Source organism: Coregonus lavaretus, assembly GCF_964263955.1.
Source record: "Coregonus lavaretus genome assembly, contig: HAP1_SCAFFOLD_808, whole genome shotgun sequence".
Lineage (NCBI taxonomy): Eukaryota > Metazoa > Chordata > Actinopteri > Salmoniformes > Salmonidae > Coregonus > Coregonus lavaretus.
Genome location: NW_028162377.1, coordinates 223,406 through 233,850, shown reverse-complemented (window position 1 = coordinate 233,850; position 10,445 = coordinate 223,406). Strand labels below are relative to the sequence as shown.

The 10,445-nt window shown below is 40.7% G+C and overlaps 1 protein-coding gene across 1 annotated transcript in view; it reads left to right on the top strand.

The window, feature by feature from the left end:
• The first annotated feature begins 4,254 nt into the window (after window positions 1–4,254).
• The window catches only part of LOC311119314 (epithelial membrane protein 2-like), a 52,338-nt gene continuing 46,147 nt past the window's right edge, over window positions 4,255–10,445 (top strand). The window contains exon 1 of the mRNA XM_084194034.1: window positions 4,255–4,489. The gene's annotated coding sequence lies outside the window, so the exon portion shown is untranslated. The remainder of the gene's footprint in view (window positions 4,490–10,445) is intronic.

The window sequence follows — 10,445 nt, the reverse complement described above, 5'->3', positions numbered from 1 at the left end:
TCCATCTATAGCATTTCTTAATATTATGCAGTTCCTTTGGCTTTCATGCCTCATGATTGAGTATTGCTCTTTTCAAATTGACTGTGATTTTGCTGTGATCTAATAGGGGTGTCAATGGGCTGACGGTGAACGCTTACTCTCTCTGTCTCTCCTCTTTTATTTGACTCTCTCTCTCTGTCTCTTCTCTTTTATTTGACTCTCTCTGTCTCTCCTCTTTTATTTGACTCTCTCTCTCTGTCTCTCCTCTTTTATTTGACTCTCTCTGTCTCTCCTCTTTTATTTGACTCTATCTCTCTCTGTCTCTCCTCTTTTATTTGACTCTGTCTCTCCTCTTTTATTTGACTCTCTCTGTCTCTTCTCTTTTATTTGACTCTCTCTGTCTCTCCTCTTTTATTTGACTCTCTCTCTCTCTGTCTCTCCTCTTTTATTTGACTCTCTCTCTCTGTCTCTTCTCTTTTATTTGACTCTCTCTGTCTCTCCTCTTTTATTTGACTCTCTCTCTCTGTCTCTTCTCTTTTATTTGACTCTCTCTGCCTCTCCTCTTTTATTTGACTCTCTCTCTCTGTCTCTCCTCTTTTATTTGACTCTCTCTCTCTTTCTCTCCTCTTTTATTTGACTCTCTCTGTCTCTCCTCTTTTATTTGACTCTCTCTGTCTCTCCTCTTTTATTTGACTCTCTCTCTCTCTGTCTCTCCTCTTTTATTTGACTCTCTCTCTCTGTCTCTCCTCTTTTATTTGACTCTCTCTCTGTCTCTCCTCTTTTATTTGACTCTCTCTGTCTCTCCTCTTTTATTTGACTATCTCTCTGTCTCTCCTCTTTTATTTGACTCTCTCTGTCTCTCCTCTTTTATTTGACTCTCTCTCTCTGTCTCTCCTCTTTTATTTGACTCTCTCTCTCTGTCTCTTCTCTTTTATTTGACTCTCTCTGTCTCTCCTCTTTTATTTGACTCTCTCTCTCTGTCTCTTCTCTTTTATTTGACTCTCTCTGTCTCTCCTCTTTTATTTGACTCTCTCTCTCTGTCTCTCCTCTTTTATTTGACTCTCTCTCTCTTTCTCTCCTCTTTTATTTGACTCTCTCTTTCTCTCCTCTTTTATTTGACTCTCTCTGTCTCTCCTCTTTTATTTGACTCTCTCTCTCTCTGTCTCTCCTCTTTTATTTGACTCTCTCTCTCTGTCTCTCCTCTTTTATTTTACTCTCTCTCTGTCTCTCCTCTTTTATTTGACTCTCTCTGTCTCTCCTTTTTTATTTGACTCTCTCTGTCTCTCCTCTTTTATTTGACTCTCTCTCTGTCTCTCCTCTTTTATTTGACTCTCTCTGTCTCTCCTCTTTTATTTGACTCTCTCTGTCTCTCCTCTTTTATTTGACTCTCTCTGTCTCTCCTCTTTTATTTGACTCTCTCTCTGTCTCTCCTCTTTTATTTGACTCTCTCTGTCTCTCCTCTTTTATTTGACTCTCTCTGTCTCTCCTCTTTTATTTGACTCTCTCTCTGTCTCTCCTCTTTTATTTGACTCTCTCTGTCTCTTCTCTTTTATTTGACTCTCTTTCTCTCCTCTTTTATTTGACTCTCTCTCTCTGTCTCTCCTCTTTTATTTGACTCTCTCTCTCTGTCTCTCCTCTTTTATTTGACTCTCTCTCTCTGTCTCTCCTCTTTTATTTGACTCTCTCTCTCTTTCTCTCCTCTTTTATTTGACTCTCTCTGTCTCTCCTCTTTTATTTGACTCTCTCTCTGTCTCTCCTCTTTTATTTGACTCTCTCTCTCTCTCTGTCTCTCCTCTTTTATTTGACTCTCTCTGTCTCTCCTCTTTTATTTGACTCTCTCTCTCTCTCTGTCTCTCCTCTTTTATTTGACTCTCTCTGTCTCTCCTCTTTTATTTGACTCTCTCTCTCTCTGTCTCTCCTCTTTTATTTGACTCTCTCTCTCTGTCTCTCCTCTTTTATTTTACTCTCTCTCTGTCTCTCCTCTTTTATTTGACTCTCTCTGTCTCTCCTCTTTTATTTGACTCTCTCTGTCTCTCCTCTTTTATTTGACTCTCTCTGTCTCTCCTCTTTTATTTGACTCTCTCTCTGTCTCTCCTCTTTTATTTGACTCTCTCTGTCTCTCCTCTTTTATTTGACTCTCTCTGTCTCTCCTCTTTTATTTGACTCTCTCTCTGTCTCTCCTCTTTTATTTGACTCTCTCTGTCTCTTCTCTTTTATTTGACTCTCTTTCTCTCCTCTTTTATTTGACTCTCTCTCTCTGTCTCTCCTCTTTTATTTGACTCTCTCTCTCTGTCTCTCCTCTTTTATTTGACTCTCTCTCTCTGTCTCTCCTCTTTTATTTGACTCTCTCTCTCTTTCTCTCCTCTTTTATTTGACTCTCTCTGTCTCTCCTCTTTTATTTGACTCTCTCTGTCTCTCCTCTTTTATTTGACTCTCTCTCTCTCTCTCTCTCTCTGTCTCTCCTCTTTTATTTGACTCTCTCTGTCTCTCCTCTTTTATTTGACTCTCTCTCTCTGTCTCTCCTCTTTTATTTGACTCTCTCTGTCTCTTCTCTTTTATTTGACTCTCTCTGTCTCTCCTCTTTTATTTGACTCTCTCTCTCTGTCTCTCCTCTTTTATTTGACTCTCTCTGTCTCTCCTCTTTTATTTGACTCTCTCTCTCTCTGTCTCTCCTCTTTTATTTGACTCTCTCTCTCTGTCTCTTCTCTTTTATTTGACTCTCTCTGTCTCTCCTCTTTTATTTGACTCTCTCTGTCTCTCCTCTTTTATTTGACTCTCTCTGTCTCTCCTCTTTTATTTGACTCTCTCTCTCTGTCTCTCCTCTTTTATTTGACTCTCTCTGTCTCTCCTCTTTTATTTGACTCTCTCTCTGTCTCTCCTCTTTTATTTGACTCTCTCTGTCTCTCCTCTTTTATTTGACTCTCTCTCTCTGTCTCTCCTCTTTCATTTGACTCTCTCTCTCTGTCTCTCCTCTTTTATTTGACTCTCTCTCTCTGTCTCTCCTCTTTTATTTGACTCTCTCTGTCTCTCCTCTTTTATTTGACTCTCTCTCTCTCTGTCTCTCCTCTTTTATTTGACTCTCTCTCTCTGTCTCTTCTCTTTTATTTGACTCTCTGTCTCTCCTCTTTTATTTGACTCTCTCTGTCTCTCCTCTTTTATTTGACTCTCTCTGTCTCTCCTCTTTTATTTGACTCTCTCTCTCTGTCTCTCCTCTTTTATTTGACTCTCTCTGTCTCTCCTCTTTTATTTAACTCTCTCTCTGTCTCTCCTCTTTTATTTGACTCTCTCTGTCTCTCCTCTTTTATTTGACTCTCTCTCTCTGTCTCTCCTCTTTCATTTGACTCTCTCTCTCTGTCTCTCCTCTTTTATTTGACTCTCTCTCTCTGTCTCTCCTCTTTTATTTGACTCTCTCTCTCTGTCTCTCCTCTTTTATTTGACTCTCTCTCTCTTTCTCTCCTCTTTTATTTGACTCTCTCTGTCTCTCCTCTTTTATTTGACTCTCTCTGTCTCTCCTCTTTTATTTGACTCTCTCTGTCTCTCCTCTTTTATTTGACTCTCTCTGTCTCTCCTCTTTTATTTGACTCTCTCTCTGTCTCTCCTCTTTTATTTGACTCTCTCTGTCTCTCCTCTTTTATTTGACTCTCTCTGTCTCTCCTCTTTTATTTGACTCTCTCTCTGTCTCTCCTCTTTTATTTGACTCTCTCTCTCTGTCTCTCCTCTTTTATTTGACTCTCTCTCTCTGTCTCTTCTCTTTTATTTGACTCTCTCTCTGTCTCTCCTCTTTTATTTGACTCTCTCTGTCTCTCCTCTTTTATTTGACTCTCTCTGTCTCTCCTCTTTTATTTGACTCTCTCTGTCTCTCCTCTTTTATTTGACTCTCTCTTCCTCAATTCTCTCCTTTTGTCTTCCTCCCATCTCACTCTCAACTTGTGGTTTTCAAACTCACAGAAGTGTATTTTAACACAGCAGAACGTTTCACTTTCTTGTGTTGTTTTCTATTTGAAGAATAATCATATTTATTCCGAAAAAAAAAATAAGGAAGGTTTATAAGATACATTTTTTATAAAAGGTGAAAGTTAAACTAAGTATCATAGGCTTCTTCTGCATGCTGCTACTACAGAGCTTTGACAACTCTAACAGGATCTCCCAACACTTTTCCAGCCCAGGACAAACTTTTGTCACTAAAGGTCTTGTGTGACAGCCTGCCCTTTCTCCCAACAACACAGGATAGAATTCCAGACCACACCCCAACCCAGAGCCAGGCGCATGCACGACACAGGAGCCGGGGGGCGCGCACCGCTACTTCTCTTACTACTAGGACCCAGCCAAGCCACGGTCACGTTATCTACTACATCACTCTTTCTGTCTCTCTCTGCTTCTCTTAAAACTAGGACCCAGCCAAGCTACGGTCACGTTATCTACTACATCACTCTTTCTGTCTTTCTGTCTCTCCTTCTCTCTCTCCTCCGCGTCACATCTGGCGCGACGTCTGAGTTGTAAAGTTGATTCGGTGAGTAGCTCGCTACCACATTTATTACAAGTTATCTCACTTCATAAGAAATGATGTTCATTCTGTGAAAAACGACATCAGATAACGTCTACAGCTTTTCTGTTTGAGTGAAAAATGATTGAATCGCCTATTTTATGGCGTGGTAGGGTTTGAATAATATGTGTGTGTTTATGGTGTGGCAGGAGTGTGTAACTTTTTTTTCCTGAAGTTAGTCATTGAATTAACGCTGAGGAGAACTTTCGGTCCCTGCCAGTGAAAGGGCCGTTGTCTGTCGAGGCGCTTGTTGTCTCCCGGTGCACGGAATGGATGTGACTCCTTCATGTTCTAGAATAATCTTTTTGGCAGGTATTGTGTTTGTGTGCCGAGTCAAATGCTGTGTGTGTGAGGAGCCACTTATCTACAGCAGGACAAGAATCCTGCAGCAACAGGAAATGTCAAATATTATGTGGATTATAATTATTGGACATTTTTGTAGAGGTCGATACATTTTTCGTAAGGGAAAATTTTAAGTCTGAAAATTCAAAAGTCAAAATTACAAACTTCAGAAGCCTTTTTAAATCTCAAATACACTACAGGTTTTTTTTTGCCGAAACCTCTACGTTGGCAGACAACCCCTTCCCTGCTTTTCCCTCCCGCTCGCTTCCTAATGGCGCCCCCGTGTGGCCAAAGAGTTGAACTACCTCAGGAATGAGCATCATTCAAGAAATGTACGTTGGGATATCATATGTAGATATCAGTAGAGACAGAGGACTGTGTGTAATATGTAGATATCAGTAGAGACAGAGGACTGTGGGTAATATGTAGAGACAGAGGACTGTGGGTAATATGTAGATATCAGTAGAGGCAGAGGACTGTGTGTAATATGTAGATATCAGTAGAGACAGAGGACTGTGGGTAATATGTAGATATCAGTAGAGACAGAGGACTGTGGGTAATATGTAGATATCAGTATAGACAGAGGACTGTGGGTAATATGTAGATATCAGTAGAGACAGAGGACTGTGGGTAATATGTAGATATCAGTAGAGACCGAGGACTGTGGGTAATATGTAGATATCAGTAGAGACCGAGGACTGTGTGTAATATGTAGATATCAGTAGAGACAGAGGACTGTGGGTAATATGTAGATATCAGTATAGACAGAGGACTGTGGGTAATATGTAGGTATCAGTAGAGACAGAGGACTGTGGGTAATATGTAGATATCAGTAGAGACAGAGGACTGTGTGTAATATGTAGGTATCAGTAGAGACAGAGGAATGTGGGTAATATGTAGATATCAGTAGAGACAGAGGACTGTGGGTAATATGTAGATATCAGTAGAGACAGAGGACTGTGGGTAATATGTAGATATCAGTAGAGACAGAGGGCTGTGGGTAATATGTAGATGTCAGTAGAGACAGAGGACTGTGGGTAATATGTAGATATCAGGAGAGACAGAGGACTGTGTGTAATATGTAGAGACAGAGGACTGTGTGTAATATGTAGGTATCAGTAGAGACAGAGGACTGTGGGTAATATGTAGATATCAGTAGAGACAGAGGGCTGTGGGTAATATGTAGATATCAGTAGAGACAGAGAAACTGTGGGTAATATGTAGAGACAGAGGACTGTGGGTAATATGTAGATATCAGTAGAGACAGAGGACTGTGGGTAATATGTAGAGACAGAGGACTGTGGGTAATATGTAGATATCAGTAGAGACAGAGGACTGTGGGTAATATGTAGATATCAGTAGAGACAGAGGGCTGTGGGTAATATGTAGATATCAGTAGAGGCAGAGGACTGTGGGTAATATGTAGATATCAGTAGAGACAGAGGACTGTGGGTAATATGTAGATATCAGTAGAGACAGAGGACTGTGGGTAATATGTAGATATCAGTAGAGACAGAGGACTGTGGGTAATATGTAGATATCAGTAGAGACAGAGGACTGTGGGTAATATGTAGATATCAGTAGAGACAGAGGACTGTGGGTAATATGTAGATATCAGTAGAGACAGAGGACTGGGGGTAATATGTAGATATCAGGAGAGACAGAGGACTGTGGGTAATATGTAGATATCAGTAGAGACAGAGGACTGTGGGTAATATGTAGATATCAGTAGAGACAGAGGGCTGTGGGTAATATGTAGATATCAGTAGAGACAGAGGACTGTGGGTAATATGTAGATATCAGGAGAGACAGAGGACTGTGGGTAATATGTAGGTATCAGTAGAGACAGAGGACTGTGGGTAATATGTAGATATCAGTAGGGACAGAGGACTGTGGGTAATATGTAGATATCAGTAGAGACAGAGGACTGTGGGTAATATATAGATATCAGTAGAGACAGAGGACTGTGGGTAATATGTAGATATCAGTAGAGACAGAGGACTGTGTGTAATATGTAGAGACAGAGGACTGTGGGTAATATGTAGATATCAGTAGAGACAGAGGACTGTCGGTAATATGTAGATATCAGTAGAGACAGAGGGCTGTGGGTAATATGTAGATATCAGTAGAGACAGAGGACTGTGTGTAATATGTAGAGACAGAGGACTGTGGGTAATATGTAGATATCAGTAGAGACAGAGGACTGTGGGTAATAAGTAGATATCAGTAGAGACAGAGGGCTGTGGGTAATATGTAGATATCAGCAGAGGCAGAGGACTGTGGGTAATATGTAGATATCAGTAGAGACAGAGGACTGTGGGTAATATGTAGATATCAGTAGAGACAGAGGACTGTGGGTAATATGTAGATATCAGTAGAGACAGAGGACTGTGGGTAATATGTAGATATCAGTAGAGACAGAGGACTGTGTGTAATATGTAGAGACAGAGGACTGTGGGTAATATGTAGATATCAGTAGAGACAGAGGACTGTGGGTAATATGTAGATATCAGTAGAGACAGAGGACTGTGGGTAATATGTAGATATCAGTAGAGACAGAGGACTGTGGGTAATATGTAGATATCAGTAGAGACAGAGGACTGTGTGTAATATGTAGATATCAGTAGGGACAGAGGACTGTGGGTAATATGTAGAGACAGAGGACTGTGTGTAATATGTAGATATCAGTAGGGACAGAGGACTGTGGGTAATATGTAGATATCAGTAGATATCAGTAGAGACAGAGGACTGTGTGTAATATGTAGATATCAGTAGAGACAGAGGACTGTGGGTAATATGTAGATATCAGTAGAGACAGAGGACTGTGGGTAATATGTAGATATCAGTAGAGACAGAGGACTGTGGGTAATATGTAGATATCAGTAGAGACAGAGGACTGTGGGTAATATGTAGATATCAGTAGAGACAGAGGACTGTGGGTAATATGTAGATATCAGTAGAGACAGAGGACTGTGGGTAATATGTAGATATCAGTAGAGACAGAGGACTGTGGGTAATATGTAGATATCAGTAGAGACAGAGGACTGTGGGTAATATGTAGATATCAGTAGAGACAGAGGACTGTGGGTAATATGTAGATATCAGTAGAGACAGAGGACTGTGGGTAATATGTAGATATCAGTAGAGACAGAGGACTGTGGGTAATATGTAGATATCAGTAGAGACAGAGGACTGTGGGTAATATGTAGATATCAGTAGAGACAGAGGACTGTGTGTAATATGTAGAGACAGAGGACTGTGGGTAATATGTAGATATCAGTAGAGACAGAGGACTGTGGGTAATATGTAGATATCAGTAGAGACAGAGGACTGTGGGTAATATGTAGATATCAGTAGAGACAGAGGACTGTGGGTAATATGTAGATATCAGTAGAGACAGAGGACTGTGTGTAATATGTAGATATCAGTAGGGACAGAGGACTGTGGGTAATATGTAGAGACAGAGGACTGTGTGTAATATGTAGATATAAGTAGGGACAGAGGACTGTGGGTAATATGTAGATATCAGTAGATATCAGTAGAGACAGAGGACTGTGTGTAATATGTAGATATCAGTAGAGACAGAGGACTGTGGGTAATATGTAGATATCAGTAGAGACAGAGGACTGTGGGTAATATGTAGATATCAGTAGAGACAGAGGACTGTGGGTAATATGTAGATATCAGTAGAGACAGAGGACTGTGGGTAATATGTAGATATCAGTAGAGACAGAGGACTGTGGGTAATATGTAGATATCAGTAGAGACAGAGGACTGTGGGTAATATGTAGATATCAGTAGAGACAGAGGACTGTGGGTAATATGTAGATATCAGTAGAGACAGAGGACTGTGGGTAATATGTAGATATCAGTAGAGACAGAGGACTGTGGGTAATATGTAGATATCAGTAGAGACAGAGGACTGTGGGTAATATGTAGATATCAGTAGAGACAGAGGACTGTGGGTAATATGTAGATATCAGTAGAGACAGAGGACTGGGGGTAATATGTAGATATCAGGAGAGACAGAGGACTGTGGGTAATATGTAGATATCAGTAGAGACAGAGGACTGTGGGTAATATGTAGATATCAGTAGAGACAGAGGGCTGTGGGTAATATGTAGATATCAGTAGAGACAGAGGACTGTGGGTAATATGTAGATATCAGGAGAGACAGAGGACTGTGGGTAATATGTAGGTATCAGTAGAGACAGAGGACTGTGGGTAATAATTAGATATCAGTAGGGACAGAGGACTGTGGGTAATATGTAGATATCAGTAGAGACAGAGGACTGTGGGTAATATGTAGATATCAGTAGAGACAGAGGACTGTGGGTAATATGTAGATATCAGTAGAGACAGAGGACTGTGGGTAATATGTAGATATCAGTAGAGACAGAGGACTGTGGGTAATATGTAGATATCAGTAGAGACAGAGGGCTGTGGGTAATATGTAGGTATCAGGAGAGACAGAGGACTGTGGGTAACATGTAGATATCAGTAGAGACAGAGAAACTGTGGGTAATATGTAGATATCAGTAGATATCAGTAGAGACAGAGGACTGTGGGTAATATGTAGATATCAGTAGAGACAGAGGGCTGTGGGTAATATGTAGGTATCAGGAGAGACAGAGGACTGTGGGTAATATGTAGATATCAGTAGAGACAGAGGACTGTGGGTAATATGTAGATATCAGTAGAGACAGAGGACTGTGGGTAATATGTAGATATCAGTAGCGACAGAGGACTGTGGGTAATATGTAGATATCAGTAGAGACCGAGGACTGTGTGTAATATGTAGATATCAGTAGAGACAGAGGACTGTGGGTAATATGTAGATATCAGTAGAGACAGAGGACTGTGGGTAATATGTAGATATCAGTAGAGACAGAGGACTGTGGGTAATATGTAGATATCAGTAGAGACAGAGGACTGTGGGTAATATGTAGATATCAGTAGAGACAGAGGACTGTGGGTAATATGTAGATATCAGTAGAGACAGAGGACTGTGGGTAATATGTAGATATCAGTAGAGACAGAGGGCTGTGGGTAATATGTAGGTATCAGGAGAGACAGAGGACTGTGGGTAACATGTAGATATCAGTAGAGACAGAGAAACTGTGGGTAATATGTAGATATCAGTAGATATCAGTAGAGACAGAGGACTGTGGGTAATATGTAGATATCAGTAGAGACAGAGGGCTGTGGGTAATATGTAGGTATCAGGAGAGACAGAGGACTGTGGGTAATATGTAGATATCAGTAGAGACAGAGAAACTGTGGGTAATATGTAGATATCAGTAGATATCAGTAGAGACAGAGGACAGATCGATACACACCTACTAGGCTCTTGAGACAGAGAGAGAGAGAGTTCGACAACGTGTAACCGTTTTGGATAAGGAGGTGTAACCGTTTTGGATAAGGGGGTGTAACCGTTTTGGATAAGGGGTGTAACCGTTTGGATAAGGGGTGTAACCGTTTGGATAAGGGGTGTAACCGTTTGGATAAGGGGTGTAACCGTTTTGGATAAGGGGGTGTAACCGTTTTGGATAAGGGGTGTAACTGTTTTGGATAAGGGGTG